Source organism: Mus caroli, unplaced genomic scaffold, assembly GCF_978045245.1.
Source record: "Mus caroli unplaced genomic scaffold, Mus_caroli_1 scaffold_7, whole genome shotgun sequence".
Taxonomy (NCBI): domain Eukaryota; kingdom Metazoa; phylum Chordata; class Mammalia; order Rodentia; family Muridae; genus Mus; species Mus caroli.
Genome location: NW_028227262.1, coordinates 106,057,095 through 106,070,446, shown reverse-complemented (window position 1 = coordinate 106,070,446; position 13,352 = coordinate 106,057,095). Strand labels below are relative to the sequence as shown.

Genomic DNA, 13,352 nt, shown 5'->3' with positions numbered 1-13,352 from the left:
ACTCAAAAAGAAATACGTCACTGGCATCCTTGAGATCTATATGCATTGGAGTGGGGTGTGAAAGGCATATAAGAGGGAGTCAGTTCAGTCTACATGGTGTGAGGACTGTTGGTTTTTAAAATATCTTTGTTAAGGTTCTACAAAAGAACTACTGCCTTTTTCTTCTTTTTTTAATCTACCTAAGGAGTTTTGTCTTCCCACATTTCTCTGAGCCTTCTACTGAAAATGAGGTTCTTGAACCTTGGGTTCAGCCTGCCTACACACATGGCCTGTCCATCTCCTGATTCTGCGACCAGTATCAAGACCCATGGCTCCCTCTCAGCTTGACCTGTTCAGTGTGTCTGACAAAACTGGCCTTGTGGAATTTGCCAGAAACCTTGAATCTCTTGGTTTGAGTCTGGTTACTTCTGGGGGCACAGCAAAAGCTATCAGGGATGCTGGCCTGTCAGTCAGAGATGTGTCTGAGCTAACGGGGTTCCTGAAAATGTTAGGGGTGTGTGTGAAAACCTTGCATCTTGCCATCCGTGCTGGAATCTTGGTATACAATATTCCTGAAGATACTGCTGACATGGCCAGGCTTGATTTCAACCTTCTAAGAGTTGTTGTCTGTAACCTGTATCCCTTTGTGAAGACTGTAGCTTCTCCAGATGTAACTGTTGAGACAGCTATTGAGCAAACTGATATTGGTGGCATGACCTTAATGAGAGCTGTAGCCAAAAACCATGCTTGAGTGACAGTCATCTGTGAACCAGAGGATTATGTGGCAGTGGCTGCAGAGATGTAGGGCTCTGATAGTAAGGACACTTCCCTGGAGACCAGGCTTCATGTGGCGTTGAACACATTTACCCATACTACTCAATATGATGAAGCGATTTCAGATTACTTCAGGAAACAGTACAGTAAAGGAATTTCTCAGATGTCCCTGAGGTATGGGATAAGCTTCCATCAGACTCCTTCCCAGCTGTATATACTGAAGCCCAAGCTACCCATCACAGCTCTCAATGAAGCCCAGGATTCATAAACTTGTGTGATGCTTTGAAGGCCTGGCAGCTGGTGACAGAACTGAGAGGAGCAGTAGACATTCCAGCTGGGGTTTCTTTCAAGCATGTCAGCCCAGCAGGTGTTGCTGTTGGGGTTCCACTCAGTGAGGACAAGGCCAGAGTCTGCATGGTCTATGACCTCTAACCGACTTTTATGCCCCTGGCCATTGCATATGGAAGAGCAAGAGGAGCAGAGAGGATGTCTTCATTTGGTTATTTTGTTGCATTATCTGACATTTGTGATGTCCAAATTGCAAAAATTATCTCCAGAGAAATATCAGGTGGTATTGTTGCCCTGGGATATGAAGAAGACTTGAAAATACTTTCTAAAAAGAAACTGTAAACTATTTTGTTCTTCAGATGGATCAGTCATACAAACCAGATGAAAATGAAGTTCAAACACTCTTTGGTCTCCATTTTAAGCCAGAAGAGAAATAATGGTGTCATTGACACGTCGTTATTTAGCAATATTGTCACCAAGAATAAAGATCTGCTGGAGTCTGCTCTCAGAGACCTCACTGTCGGCATATTAGCTGTCAAGTATACTCAGTCTAATTTGGTGTGCTATGGCAAGGACAGGTAGGTTATTGGCATCGGAGTAGGACAACAGTCTTGGATACAGTGCACATGCTTTGCAGATGATAAGGCAAACTCTTGGTGGGTTTGATACCACCCACAAATGCTTTCCATGAGTTTAAAGCTGGGGTGAAGATAGCAGAAATCTCCAATTCCATTGATGAGTATGTGATTGGCACCATTGGTGAGGATGAAGACCTGGTGAAATGTTTTATCACGGAGGCAAAGAAGAAGGAAGGGGTCAACAAGCTGAATGGTGTGTCTGTCAGCTCTGATGCCTTCTTTCCTTTCAGGGATAATATAGACCAAGCTAAAAGGAATGGTGTGGCCTACATTGTCACTCCATCCGGATCTACTGCTGACAAGATTGTGATCGAGGTGTGCAACGACCTGGGGATCATTTTGGCTCATATGGATCTCCAGTTCTTCCACCACTGACCTTAGCTGACATTGTTTCATAGTCCTAGATAATCATGTGTGGGATCTTGAAAGTACCTTTTAAAAAAATTGTCATTTGTATCTTAATATTTGGGTTTATAAGTAGTTGGATCTTACTTATTTGAAAGGTATAGCTTTCTAGCCTAAGACACCATGTGTGAGGATTGTTTCTGCAAAACCTGAAGGCATCCCTCCCTCCTGGAGCCAGCTTTCATGAAAAGTTCTTGTGAGACACCTAAAGTGCAGGTAACCAGGAAAAGCCAAGCTGTCTCATGATAACATGGCCCCCCTGTGGACTGCTCTCCCCAGGGCTCCTTTCTTAGTGGCTCTCAGAAGCTTGGCTGTTTGTCTCCTAGATAAACAGCCAATTATCCCCTGGGAACTGGATCCTTAGCAGGATCTAGATAATGCTGACACAGCTCTTCCTTTCTCCAGAACTGCTTAAAAACTCTGTTAGCTACTTAGTATACCTGTTTGGTACAAACCTACAAATGGACACAATGTCAACCAAAGTAAGCAGATACAGACCCCATGTGGGAAGCCCAAGGGAGGGGGGGGGCTTGAGGGGGCAGTGGCAGTGTCTCCCTGTACCAGGCAGGACATAACTGGATCTGTGTCCCTGTGTTTGTAAGCCTGACTGTTCACACAGAGGATTCCTGTGGTCAGCTGTAATTTTGATCAGTTAGCCTTATGTTAGTTTTGCCTTCTTTCCAATCCTCTAAATAAATTTGAAAAGAGTTTTAAAGAATGAGATAAAATGAATTATCTCAACAAAAAGCATAAGTGGTTAATTCTCCAGAGTTACTTGGTCTATTTTACAAATTATCAAGGGAACAGATAAACATGGCAGATAATACTACACAAATAGCTAAATGGGTAGGGATCAGTGAAAGTAAGTATTTAGGAGCATGTGAAAATAGCCAGAAAAAAATGTCAACTAAAATGAAATAATGCCATATAAATATCCTCAGGGACAAGTAATCAAAAACAAACAAACAAACAAACAAACAAACAAACAAACAAACGTGGAAGAAGAAGGGCTTCAACTTTTTGTTTTGTGAGGTTGGCATGAAACACTCAAATGTTATTTTTACATTTATTATCAAAATATACATTCCAGTGTATTTAGAAAATGATGTTTTGTAGAGAGATATTCATAATGAAGAAAAGAGTGTTCTTTTCACAATTCAGTCCAGGTTGATTACATACATATTGCCAAGGAGCTGAGAGTCACTTTCCAATTCCTCACACCCAGCCTTTACTCTTCAGAACAGACAGAGTACTTAAAGCAGTGACGATTCTATATGCTTTTGAAAATATAAATAAGGCTACCTAAATATATAAATTATTATTGTGGTAATTATTGCTACTACAAAACAATGATGTTATTGCTGAAATAACTGTATATCTATGGTTTGATTATAACATAAGGTACAGAAAGTAGAGAAAACTTTTACAATAATAAAAGATATGCCAAAAGACTGTCTTTCTGAGGGAGTCCCATTTCTAATAATATACTGTTTATCCAATGGCTGCCTCAGGGCTTCCTGGAGTCCTGATAAATCTATCTTCATTATTTTCAAATATGAAATACTATATTTTTCCTATTCATTATGAATATTAATGACTTAAGCTATCAAGCCAAATCAAATTCTCCTGTTCAGTGGCACAAAATACTGTGAAAACCTTTTTATTTTAGTGCATTTGTGACCTTCACCAGCATCTTTTCCACTAGTGGCAGAAATAACCCCAGGGTCTGAGTCCCACACTTTAGGCCAGTAAGAACTTCCTCTCAAGGGTTGCCTCTGATTATCCAGGTAACAGTTTACAGTTTAACTCGCCCAGAAAGCTGCTTTTAGTGAGTACTAGGACAGGAAGCTCTTATGGAGACTGTTACATTCCCAATTACATCTCCCTTCATTTGCCTCAGTCTCTCCTTCAGATGATTTCTTTAGTATGGAAATTTATTGCTTAGGCCATAAACCTCACTTGTATGGTTTCTGACTCCTTTGTATTCCTGCATCTAGATGCAGACCTGCACAACCTATGCATTTGCAGGTATGCGCTCCAGTCCAGTGTGTCCTGGGGCATGTTCCAGCCAGTCAGCTATCATGCTCATTTTTCAGTCCTTAGTTAAAAAGCCCCATTCCATGAGGTATTTTCAATGATGCAATCTGTATTTGTCAAGATATTTTCTCTCGGTCTAATTGTTTTGTGCTTTGGTTTCTTTTAAAACAAAATTTTGGCATTTTATCTTCTCAGTAGTAATTTCCATTCCAGTATGAAACACACCCAAATTACCTGTATGGGTCAATTTTCTGTATATAGATTACATCTACATGAAGTTAATAATGAAAATATGTTTTATTTTAATCATGCCTGAGACAAGTTTAGTAGTTGAATGTAAATTCAAAGTATCTTTATTAAAGATGCTAATATATGATGCTGTTTGAGGAGGCTGTGGATCTTTTAGGATGTGCAGCCTGGGTGGAGAAGGATGCTACTGGAGTAGGGCAGGTTTATGGCCTCACCCTATTTCCTGCTTGCTCTCTCTTGCTTCCAGTGTGTGGAGAAAAGTGTGATGAGCAAGTGCCTTGCTCCTGCCACCTGCTGCCATGTCTTCTATAACACTAGGAGTTTTGACTCTCTGGAACCATAAGACAAAAAGCCTTCTCTTCTCTAATGTGCTTTTGGTCATAGTGTTTACACAGTAACAGAAACCAAAGGAAACCACATGTATACAATAAAGCAACCAGTGATTTGCCAGTTAGTGATCAATGAGTTCTCCGACTCTTAAGCTACTCAGGACTGTAGCTACAAGCAATATTTATTATGAAAACTAATTTCTTTACTTCAGGAAAATAACTTAAGATTGATTATAAAAACTATCTTTAGTAGGGTATTCTTGACTGGATTCTTTGTCCTACTTATAAAGCATGATAAATTCTATAAAAAACAACTTCAAGATGCAAGAGATGTGAAAGGGGAGACATACTTAAGTTCATGAGGAGCTTAATTAAGTAAATGATGATTCAATATAAATAGAAGATTTTAGAAGTTAGTATGTATGCCAAATGAATTTTGTACAGAAGTAATTGCCTCATAGTCCACTACACTAGCAATGCACAGAGAGGTTGATACAAGCTGCTTCTCAAATAGTGAGCAGCTTTTGCTTAGAAGGTCAGTAGAGAGTATTGGGAAAATAATGGCTCCACTTATTACTTTTTCCACATTGTCAACAAACAGCAGAAAGGCAGAAAACACTCCCCAGTTATATATTATCTGTGCTAATCTAGTATTGACATCAGAATCTGAGAAATCTATTTGAGATAACATTAAGAACTATGAGCCAGGCATGATGCTGGCTCCATGCCTATAATCTCAGCACCTAGGAGGAGGAGAGAGGGCATTATGAATATTGAGATTTTCCATGCAAAATTTAAGGTCATTCTAGGATACATAGTGAGATTCTGTGTGGACAACACAAAATGAGCCAGGTAGTTGTGGCACACATCTCTAATCCCAGTACTTGCAAGGCAAAGGCAGGCAGATCTCTAAGTTCAAGGACATCCTGGTCTACAGAGCAAGTTCCAGGACAGCCAAGAGAATTTCTCAGCTACACAGAGAAATCATGTCTTAAGAAACCACATGCACAACAAAACCAAACGAAACCAAATCAAGCCAAACCAACACCTTCCCCTCCAAAGTGCTGGGGATGTAGTTCAGTCAGAGCTAGAGTGCTTGCCTAAGCAAGCAAGCAAGCAAGCAAGCAAGCAAGCAAGCAAGCAAGCAAGCAAGCAAGCAAGCAAGCAAGGAAACAACAAACAGCAGCACAAAGTAAGGCAGGCATACATTTGACAGATATGTAGGAACCAAAAGGTTAAAAATGGTATAATGATTGTTTCCAATTCTAAGAAGGGGCAAAGTGTCCACACGTTGGTCTTCGTTCTTCTTCAGTTTCATGTGTTTTGCAAATTGTATCTTATATCTCGCTATACCAAGTTTCTGGGCTAATATTCACTTATCAGTGAGTACATGGACACTTTGCCCCTTCTTAGAATTGGAAACAATCACCCATGGAAGGAGTTACAGCGACAAAGTTTGGAGCTGAGACAAAAGGATGGACCATCTAGAGACTGCCATATCCAGGGATCCATCCCATAATTAGCCTCCAAACGATGACACCATTGCATACACTAGCAAGCGTTGGCTGAAAGGACCCTGATATAGCTGTCTCTTGTGAGACTAGGCCGGGGTCTAGCAAACACATAAGTGGATGCTCACAGTCAGCTATTGGATGGATCACAGGGCCCCCAATAAAGGAGCTAGAGAAAGTATCCAAGGAGCTAAAGAGATCTGCAACCCTGTAGGTGCAACATTATGAACTAACCAGTACCCCGGAGCTCTTGACTCTAGCTGCATATGTATCAGAAGATGGCCTAGTTGGCCATCACTGGAAAGAGAGGCCCATTGGACACGCAAACTTTATATGCCCCAGTACAGGGGAACGCCAGGGCCAAAAAGTGGGAGTGGGTGGATAGGGGAGTGGGTGGGAGGGTATGGGGGACTTTTGGGATAACATTGGAAATATAAATGAGGAAAATACCTAATAAAAACTAAAAAAAAAAAAAAAAATGGTATAATGAAAAACTCTCCCAAGAGAAGGTAGTAAAGAATCCTCAGGGTTCAATATTGTTAGATCCCTGGGTTTGTATTATCTAACCTCACAGCTTACAAAGCTACAGTACCTCAGACATGTAGTACAGGTAGAGATAGGCACTGAGAACAGTGAATCAAAGTAGAAAATTCAGAAACAGACACAGACATAAGTGGATGACTGATTTCCACTGAGGCTGTTAAGAATACATTGGCTAGTCGGATGAAACAAATTACACATTTCAACCTTTGAATGCGTTATTCATACAGTCCAAATAGAAATATACCATAGATTTAAGTTTAGTAGTAAAACCTGTGAAACTTCAGGAATGTAAGAAAATAAAAGACCTCTTGGGTTAGACAAACATTCTTAAATCAGACAAAGAAAATGAATTAGGACAACAGCAATAACTTGAACTTTGTGGGGATGTTTGCTCCTTAAAAGAAAAAAATTAAGCATATGACATGAGTCACAGACTGGGAAGTGTAAGCAATTCCTTTTTCTAAGAAGGGCCTAGATGCAGAATATAGAAAGTAGAACTCATTAATAAGAAAGCACACGATTCAATAAAAAATGAGCAAAACATTTGGACCATGCTTTTCAACAGGAGAATGACTGAGATTTTGAGTTACATATACATTTTTATCACTGTAACTGAGAATCCTGTGTGGAAATAGTAGCTGTTCTTCTACTGGCACATGCCAGACAGATATAGAATGACATCCAACGATGTCCCAAGACTTTGGAAGAGGTCCCAATGGAAAAATGCCCTGGACAAGAACTACTGGTTTGGTTAGGGCTTTCCCAGACAAGACATACAGGTGGCAAGTATGTAACCTGTAACAATCAACTACAATCTATTAAATGTAAGAGGCTGATAAAACTATGTAATATATAAAAATACCAATATGATAAAACAAATATTTATAATGTTCTTTAATGTTGGAGAAGCCTTCAAATCTGAAAATGTGTTCGAGGTATTTTGTTTTTTTTATAGTGTACTGATATTGATATTCCTCTTTCCCCCAATCTTCACTAGCCAAACCTAGTCAACTGCTAAGAAATGAATGAAAAAAGAAAATGTGGCACATAATGCAATGGGATCCTATTCAGCTATAAAGATGAAATCATGATATCTACTAAGGTAGATGATTCAGAAATACAGAGATTAATGTTCTGTCTTATGTGGTCGCCCTCTATTCCTTCTTCTCCACTTCATCTTCTCTTTCTTTCTACACACAATGCTCCCCCACCCCCACCCCCCGCACAATATTTGCACCTACATGAAAGTACATAGAAATGTTAAATGGGAACTTTGAGAGGGAGTAATAAAGGAGATGAAGTGGGAATAAGAGAGGGTAATGGATTTAATGTGCATAAATGCAGGAGAAATTAACTGGAGGAAGATGGAAGGGAGGGGGGATAGGAACTAGAATGACATTTATGAATGACAAATGCCACACCAAAACTTTCTAGGATGTCTAAAAATTTAATACAAAATTATAAAACTGTGCATATTATCAGCACACTGTATGGAACTAGTTAAAATAGCTCTCCATAACCCAATTCTTTTTGCACAGTAAATCAGTTAGAGCTGTACATATAGGTAATATTTTTAATGATACAGGAAAATATTTTTAAGTAGAAAAAGTAACTGTGGAAGAACATTCAATACTGTCACTTTTTGGCTAAAAATACACATATAGAGAAATACAAGACAGAAAATATTTTAAAGAGGTAAATACTGTAATTTTAGGAACAGTTATCCATAAAAGTTTGACTGTAATCAGATTTCAACGTTTTTCTATTTTAGTTTCTTTATTTTATTTAAGGGCAGTTAGAAAGTAATAGAATAGTATGGATGCTTCTTTAGGGAACAATTTATAGAATTTCCTTCTGACATAGCAACTCTGAAGTCCTTACTGATGTGAGTTAAAATAGAGTTATTTACCTCAGGCTGCTTCTATTCCTTCTAAGAAAGAACTGCAATGACACAAGAGATACAGTTCCCATACTTTTACTTGAATACATTATTTTAAATATTTGCCTATATGTTGAGAAAAGGTCTTATTTCATATAAACACTCGTTAATTCATTTATTTTCTTGACATGATAAACGTGTTTTAATGATGTGCAAAAACATTCTGGAAGGATTCTTTTCAAAATCCTCCAAGCATTACCAAAACTCCGTTAGAATGACACATGAAATATAACCAAAACCTAGAGCAACATTTCTCCCTTTGTATCGTAAAACAGATAACACTAGCTTACACAAACACAGTATAGGAAGCAAATGAGAAATTTTCATGATGTTACTTGATAAATGGTACCACTGCCAACCTCAACAGATTTCTAAGGCATCTTAAAATGGTAATTTGTTTGGCTCTTTCAAAACAAATAGTTCTATTTATGCAAAGGCACAGTGTCAGTATGTGGGAAAAAGTTTGCTTGCTCTCTCTCTGTTCCAGAGTGCCAACCATACCAAGCTATTTCTCTTTAACATCCAAGGTCAGGGTCACTCCAGCATCCATGTCTGTAATTTACTACCCAGATTGCTTTTGGGTTGATCTATTTAAATGAATTCAAGAGACTTGCTTGGGACCTCTAATATCCCAGTTGATTTTGTTAATTTACTAGTAAATGTCCTATAGAATATGTAAACTCAGTTTGAATGTCAGGTTTCTCAATGGGTAGTCTTGCTGGGAAGCTTACCACAGAGTGTACATTCCACCAAAGAAACAGCCCACTTTAGATGGCATTGAAAAAACATGTCTCCAAGATATCTGACATTTTGCAGTTAGTAACAATTGGAGGGATTAGTTCTTACTACCATTACAGACCCCCTTCATTTAAAAGAAACAAGACTTTAGAGCTGTTGAAAATTTGGCTCCTATGCAGGAAATTATTTTGATGGTTTGAATGAGAATGCACCATAGGCTCATAATTTGAATGCTTGGTCCTTAGTTGGTGGAGCTGTTTTGAGACAGTATAGGAGGTGTGGCCTACTGGAAGGGTGTGGGCTTTGAGGTCAAGAAAGCTCATACCAGGCATACTTTCTGCCTGAACTTGTGGGTCAGAATGCAAGCTTTGAACATCTCTGCCTGCCTGTCTGCCACCTCGCTTCCTGCCATGATGGTCGTGGATCAGCACCTGAAACTGTAAGTGAACTTCCAGTTAAATGCTTTCTTTTATACCTTGTCTTGGTCATGGGGTCACTCCACAGCAACAGAAGAGTAACAAAGACAAATATTTTCTACATTTTATTATCATACAAATTCAATTTTAGTCAGATGGAAAATAAGAAAAACCACCCATAATCTTTGTACTTAAATTAAATATATTTTCCTATACTCATTTTTCATGCACATAATTAATTTTTTTTGTATATTCAGCCACAGCAATATATTTTTATATCTGGATTTTAGGTCCACTTTTCAAATTTTTAAAAACATATCACTGAGAGGCATTTTTCTTCAATGTGGTGATGTTTTTATTTTCTTGAGTTAAATCTTTATTCAGAAATGCACTGGGAAGATTGCTCAATTGGTACAGTGTCTAATATGCAAGACTTACGATATGAGTTTAAGTTCAAGCATTCACATAAAAAGCCAGCCCCAGTTGCCCAAGTATTCTGTAACCAGGGGTTGGGGAAGAAAAGACAGAAAGAATTAGCTGACCTAGCTGAGTAGGTGAGTTTTAGGCCAAAATGAGAGACCCTGTCTCAAAAACAAGGTGAATGACTTCTAAAGAAACCTACAGCTGACATTTGACCTTCGCACATACAGACACATATCTGTATTTGTGTTCATAACAGCACAAGTCCACAAACACAGGAGCCTGCTCTCCCCCTCTCCCTCACTCCCCCCTCCCTCTCTCCCTCTCTTCCCTTCTCCCTGCTCTCTCCCCTCTCTCCCCCTCTCTCTCTCCCTCCCCTCCCCCTCTCCCTCTCCCTCTCTCTCAGGGGTCAGGCAGGGAGAGAAGCACAGCTCAATGTGGGTGAACAACACTCTCTAGCAACTGTCTCTCAATGTAAACATACACTTACACAACTGCAACACTCTTTAGCATAAATCCCTCGTTTCTTATGAACCAAGCACTACATGCTGAAGATCACAACAAGCAAGTTTATTCATGTGTTTCTATTATGGAGCCTTCCAGTATCACTTCTCTTTTAGTAGATCTCATGTGAACTTTACAGAGATGTTTTTATCCAAACATGTATTTTAAAGTTAGTTTTGTTTTATACATATAGTAGTTTCAGTTATTTCTTGTTTGAAGAAAATATACAATACACTCTTTTACACACAAAATATGTTGATCACAATCTAGATTGAAACCTCCTAAATTGTCCTATATTTATTAGTTTCCTAATCCCTTCCAATTCCCAGAGCTGTGCATACGGACTGGCTTCCTGACTTGAATGGAAATGTCAAGATGAGTTAAAGTCTAGTAGTAGCACTGAGGAATCAGTCAGAAGTCAGTGGTCATAAGTCTGGGGCAGGAGTCTTCCTGGCTCCAAAGAAGCACAAAACCTCAGTTGCTACATCCCTCAGCAATGTGCACCTGCTGTTTCTGGACATGGCACACACTAATTGGATAAACACATTTCTGGTCAATAAGAAATGAACACTGTCCCTTCCTCTTCAGCCATTACCACCAATCAATCCAGAGATTGTTCCAACTTGGAATGGGATTTTAACTGCCCCATTTGCTTTTCTTAGATCAATGTGATGCCTGCAAACAGCAATAAAGGAATAATTCAAAGAAGTTTAACATTCAAATGAACACAGACAATGCAGAAGCCCAAAATAGAACTGCATCCAGTGTTAGATTTTCAACTCCTTCATCTTTCATCTGCAGTTCTTACTATTTTCCTTTCCAAAGCCTTACGTTATGATAGCATTTGAAATATCTGTTGACAGTCATATTTCAAAACCATTAAAGCATCTTTCAATGAACAAGGCTAAAGTCACTATACCTTTATTTCTAGAGCATGTTTGCCTATATAGGTTTTATTTTAACAACTGGTGTCTGTTGATATCTTTCTGCCCACAGTGAACGGGAGTTTTTTTATTAGGTATCTTGACTGTGCCATGACAAGGAAATGCAAGTAGGTTGTTTAAAAGTACTAAAGTAGAAAAGAGCTACATACTTTCAAGGCAGGTGCACTTAGAAGCCAATTCATTAAGTGATATACTATGATTTAGGATTCCAGAGGACAAAGTAGCCAGCAATGGGTAAAAATCCCAGCACTACAGGAGACAGCCATGCAAATGTATTTGGAAGAGAACAGGGAGAGGGGGTAAATAGTTGGGATAATCTCTTGTGCCTTATGTAATGGTTGACTGTATTATTCAAATGCTGGTTTCGGTACTGTGAAAGCTGAGTCCAGGACCCTTGGTTTTCTTACTTTTATGAAGTATCATTTCTCTTGGTGTTCTGTAAACATCTCCATCATGTTCTGCTTTGATCAATAAAGAGCTGAATGGCCTATAGCAAAGCAAGAGAGGATAGGTGGGACAAAACGGCAGAGAAAGGAACTCTGGGAAATACAGGAGATTTATCAGCCAGACTTGGAGGAAGAAACAGGTGTCCGTACTGGGAGACCTCCCCATAGAGGGGAGGTAACAAGCCGTGTGGCAGAAGAAAAACTAGAATAAATGGGTTAACTTAAGTCAAACAAGCTAGTTGGAAATAAGCTTAAGCTGTAAGGCCTAGGTATCATAAAAAATAATAACTGTGTCATTATTGGGCAGTCCGTGGATTTGAGACAGTCCAGTATAAAATATGAATGAATGAATGAGGAACAACCTAGGGTACAGGCTCGATCCCTCATCTCTTTGTGTGAAGAGTGAACTCTGAAAGGTCATGGGACTGTGTTTAGTGATGATCATCATTAACAGTTCTCAAGATGATATGCTAATTTTTTGACAAGAGACCAAACTAGTGTCATTGTTTTCTGAAGTTCTAGGTGAAGTGATAAATAATTCTGTACAAAGTAACTACAATAATAAGATAAAACAAAGTTAGAAACAAAACCCTAATAGTGTGAGAAACAGAAAAATCATTGGTAGCAGCTGAGTAAAACATAAAACAGAGAAGTTCACAATTTCCTTACTCTCCTTTTAAATGTCTTTATCAATGACAAGCAGAGGAGAATACAGAATTGCTCTTTATTTCTGGACCCTGATTAGGGTGTCAATTTTACTGGGAAAGCTTTCAAATAAATTTCTTAAAGGAGCTGAGCAGGATGGGGCAGAGGCAAGGGCTCCGTGCAGGTGAGTGGACAGCTGAGAAGGAGTGAAGCAGTGTAGCCTCGGAATCTTTATTCATCTTCCTAGGATGAAATCCACCTTGCCACACACAGGTTCAGAGCCCAAGTACCCAAGGACCTGGATACATATGTGGACACTTATGACCAGTTCTGTCTGCTTTATAGCTCTTGCATTCTGACAAACCGGCATCTTGATTCAAGGAAGAAGAGATTCGTAACTACTGTCTTCTCTTCATATTCAAATGATAAAAGGGGGCATGTAGCTATTTAGAATGCCCAAACTGGCTTCAGACAGAGAGTCATGTGTCTAAGTAATGAATGGTAGATTTAAAGTGCCCACTTGGTTCATTAGGTCTGTTGTTTCGAA

General features: G+C 39.1%; 1 protein-coding gene and 1 pseudogene across 5 annotated transcripts in view; one reads left to right on the top strand and one right to left on the bottom strand.

The window, feature by feature from the left end:
• Positions 1-13,352, bottom strand: part of Tpk1 (thiamin pyrophosphokinase 1) — a 328,195-nt gene that overhangs the window by 36,255 nt on the left and 278,588 nt on the right. The gene's annotated exons all lie outside the window — the stretch shown is intronic.
• LOC110296133 (bifunctional purine biosynthesis protein ATIC pseudogene) lies at positions 308-2,054 on the top strand (annotated as a pseudogene).